This window comes from Macaca mulatta, chromosome 10 (genome assembly GCF_049350105.2).
Source record: "Macaca mulatta isolate MMU2019108-1 chromosome 10, T2T-MMU8v2.0, whole genome shotgun sequence".
Taxonomy (NCBI): domain Eukaryota; kingdom Metazoa; phylum Chordata; class Mammalia; order Primates; family Cercopithecidae; genus Macaca; species Macaca mulatta.
This window is the reverse complement of record NC_133415.1, coordinates 36795632-36800000: the sequence shown is the minus strand read 5'-3', so window position 1 is coordinate 36800000 and position 4369 is coordinate 36795632.

Genomic DNA, 4369 nt, shown 5'->3' with positions numbered 1-4369 from the left:
CGCATTAAAGAAACCAACACACAAAGAAAACTAAAGCGCCGATAAAAGAACAATAGGGCCCCCCGCCAGGGCGGAGGTTACCTAGGCAACGAGGGAGAGAGGGAGGGGCCTCCAGAAGGGAGGGCGAGAAACCGGTTGCCCCGGGCTCGGTGAAGTTTCGGCGAGACCTCCCTCCGTGCCACCTCGACTTTCAGTAACAGTGGCCGCTAGGTGATGCCCGAAGACAACCGATGCCTGCAAGTGTCAGTCATCACGGAAAAGAAGTGAAGGATGGATCGCTCTGGGTCGGGGTGGAGGTTGGGGAGGGGGATGCGGCGGAGGCACACCGCGTCGCCGGCGTCTCCCGGATCCCTCTCAGACCAGGCCATTTCCGGGCCCAGGGAGTCCTCCCACGCGATGCCCGCGACTGGTCGACCAGAACCCCCAGGGGCACAGCCAAAGTTTCTGCCCCTGGGATCACCTGGCACTTCCATTCCCCCAGAGAGAAGAGAGGACCAGGGGTGCGGGGCGCGTGGAGGACGCCAGGGGTGGAGGTGGGAGCTACCAAAGACACAAGTGCGGTCATTAGCGTGTCAGAGTGGACTCCAGACCCACGACCTCAGAGAGGCAATCCCTGAACGAGTGTTAGTGCATGACATCCACGCTCCCGGACACGGCGTGGATTTCACGGGGAAAGCAGTGCACATCACACTCCCTTCCTGTTCCGGGGCAAGATTTTGCTCCCGAAGTACCCATTTCTCAACCGTGTTCCCCAAAGTCCACCCTGTCGTGAATCAGTCATGAATCTAGTCAGTACGGTGAATCGCGGAGCAGCCACATCCCACCACGAAGATCGGAGTCCGCACACTACACATCGCCCCACGCGGTGTCTCCCCACAAGAACATCACCGCCGTCCTAGCCGAGTAGTGATACAGTGCCATTTCTTTCATTTTCTCTTTCTCGCTTGCTATTTATTTATTTATTTATTTATTTATTTTTGAGACAGAGTCTCACTCACTCTACAGCCCAAGCTGTAGCGCTGTGGCACGATCTCGGCTCACGGCAACCCCCGCCTCCCAGGTTCAAGCGATTCTCCCGCCTCCGACTCCCGAGTAGCTGGGATCACAGGGGTCTGCCCCACCGCACCCGACTCAGTTTTGTAGTTTTAGTAGAGACGGGGTTTCACCACGTGGGCCAGGCTGGTCTTGAACTCCTGACCTCCTGATCCGCCCGCCTCGGCTTCCCAAAGTGCTGGGGTGACAGACGTGAGCCACCGCGTTCAGCCCCTACGGTGCCATTGCTTGGAAATCACTCGTGGGAACACACACTTATGGGTCACGTGTGAAGAATTTTCCTTTGTCTATTTTTTTTCCCCTTTTTTTCGTGTGTGTGTGTGTGTGTGTGTGTGTGTGTGTGTGTGCGTGCGTGTGCGCGCGCGGTGGGACGGAGTTTCGCTCTTGCTGCCCAGGCTGGAGTGCAATGGCGCGATCTCGGCTCACTGCAACCTCCGCTTGCCAGGTTCCAGCGATTCTCCTGCGTCTGCCTCCCGAGTAGCTGGGATTACAGGCCTGCGCCCCCATGCCCGGCTAATTTTGTATTTTTAGTAGAGACGGGGTTTCTTCATGTGGGTCAGGCTGGCCTCGAACTCCCGACCTCAGGTGATCCACCCGCCTCGGCCTTCCAAAATGCTGGGATGACGGGCATGAGCCACCGTGCCCGGCCTTAGCCGTTTATTTTAAAGTCGAGGAGCTTATCAGGGAAATACGAGAAGTTTGGACATCACAGGTGACAGAGAGAAAGGTCTGCAAATGGCCCTTCCATCCAAGTGGGGACCCGGCCTCGATCTCCCGAAATCATGCACCCAGTGGGGAAGCCCGGCAAGGCCCGTCTGTGTAGATTCCTCTCGGCCTCTCTAAGCACGCACTTCTCACTTTGGTGGAAGGGGCAGGGCCCTCTCTGGGACGGGGGAATCTGACAGACAAAGAGACAGACGTAGAAAAAGAGAGATCGACAGACAGAGACAGAGAGAAACGGACAGAAAGAGCGAGAGAGCGAGAGAGCGAGAGCGAGAGCGAGAGAGAGAGAGAAACAGACTAGACAGGGAGGGGGAGAGAGGGAGAGAGACAGACAGAGACAGACAGACAGGCAAAAAAGAGAGTAAGACAGAAGACAGACACAGTGAGTGAGAGACACAGGTAGAGAGAGAGAGAGAGAGAGAGAGAGAGAGAGAGAGACAGAGAGACAGAGAGAAAGAGAGGGACAGGCAGACAGATAAAGAGAGTGACAGAGAAAGACATAGACGGACAGTGAGAGACAGAGAGAAAGAGACAGAGAGAGAGAGAGAGAGAGAGAGAGAGAGAGAGAGAGAGAGGCAGACAGACAGACAGGCAAAGAAAGAGAGTAAGACAGAAGACAGACACAGTGAGAGAGACAGGAAAGACAGAAACGGACAGAGAGAGACAGAGAGGAACAGACAGAAAGAGAGAGGGTCCTAGCCCAATAGCGATACAGTGCCATTTCTTTCATTTCCTCTTTCTTTCCTTCTTTCTTTCTTTCTTTCTTTCTTTCTTTCTTTCTTTCTTTCTTCTTTTTTTATTTTTTTATTTTTTTGAGACGGAGTCTTGCTCTGTCACCCAGGCTGGAGTGCAGTGGCGCGATCGCAGCTCCCTGCAACCTCCGCCTCCCGGGTTCACACCATTCTCCGGCCTCAACCTCCCGAGTAGCTGGGACTACAGGCGCCGGCCACTACACCCAGATAATTCGTTTGTTTTTTTTGGAGAGACGGGGTTTCACCATGTTAGCCAGGATGGTCTCGATCTCCTGACCTGGCGATCCGCCCGCCTCAGCCTCCCAAAGTACTAGGATGACAGACGTGAGCCACTGCGTTCAGTCTACAGTGCCGTATCTCAGAAATCACTCACAGGAACAGACACTTACAGGTCATGTGTAGAGTTTCTTTTTTTGTTTTGTTTTGTTTTGTTTTGTTTTGTTCCGTTTTGTTTTGTTTTGCACGAGGAGGTGGCGGGATGGAGTTTCGCTCTTGCGTCCCAGGATGGAGTGAAATGGCAGAGGGGACTCAGGGAGTCAACCTATGGCAGAGATGGCACGTCATTCAGAGCGTAACGTCCACAGCGAAAGGTGGTAGGGCCGGCACTTTTAAAGGCTGAAATCCCGGCGGCTCAGGCCTGTCGTCCTCGCACTTTGGGAGGCCCAGGAGAACGGATCACTTGAGGTCAGGAGTTCGAGACCAGTGCGGCCAACATGGAGAAACCCCGTCTCTACTCAAAATACAAAAATTAGCCGGATGTGGTGGTGTGCGCCTGTAATCCCAGCCACTGAAGAAGAATCACTGGAATCCGGGAGGCAGAGGTTGCAGTGAGCCGAGGGAGTGCCACTGCACCCCCGCCTGGGTGACAGACTGAGAGAGACTCAGTCCCTCCCTACCAAAAAAGAAAGAAAGAAAGAAAGAAAGAAAGAAAGAAAGAAAGAAAGAAAGAAAGAAAAAAAAAAAAAAAAAAGAAAAAAGAAAAAAAAAACACAGGGACCGCCACCGGGCGCAGTGGCTCACACATGTAATCCCAGCACTTTGGGAGGCCGAGGTGGGCGGATCACCTGAGGTCAGGAGTTCAAGAGCAGCCTGGCCCACATGGTGAAACTCCGTCTCTACTAACATAGAAACATCTTCGGAGCATGATGGTGGGTGCCTGTAATCCCAGCTGCTCAGGAGGCTGAGACGGGAGAATCGCTTGAACCTGGGAGACGGTGGTTGCAGTGAGCCGAATCGCACCACCGCACTCCAGGCTGGGTGGCTGAGTGAGACTCTGTCTTAAAACAACAACAACAACAGCAGCAAAAAAAAAATAGCAAACGCACAAAAAAAGAACAGGCCAAAATACTCCATTGTCACTGAACGTTCCGCCACCAGACCGGAAACCCCCTGACTCAGGTCAAGGAGGTGGTGTTTCCTTCTCTCTGTCTCTGTCTCTGTCTCTCTCTCTCTCTCTCTCTCTCTCTCTCTCTCTCTCTCTCTCCCTCCCCCCCCCCAACTTTTATGTCTTGTTCAAGCAGACATGTGCAAGATTGTTACACAAGTAAACTTCTGACTGGGGGGTTCAGTGTGCAGATGATTTCATCACCCGGATAACTCAGCGCAGTACCCGACAGTTTTCGTGGTTTGGTTTTTTGTTTTGTTTTGTTTTGTTTTGTTTTTCCCTGAAGATGTCTCTCCTTCCACACCTCCTCCCTCAAGTAGGCTCCCGCCTCCCTGGTCCCCCTCGTTCTGCCCACGAGTTCTCATTATTTAGTTCCCAGTTATAGATGAGAACACGCGGTCTTTAGCTGATCGTTGCTTTCATCTTCGGCGGTGGCGGTGAAAGAGGCATGACACGA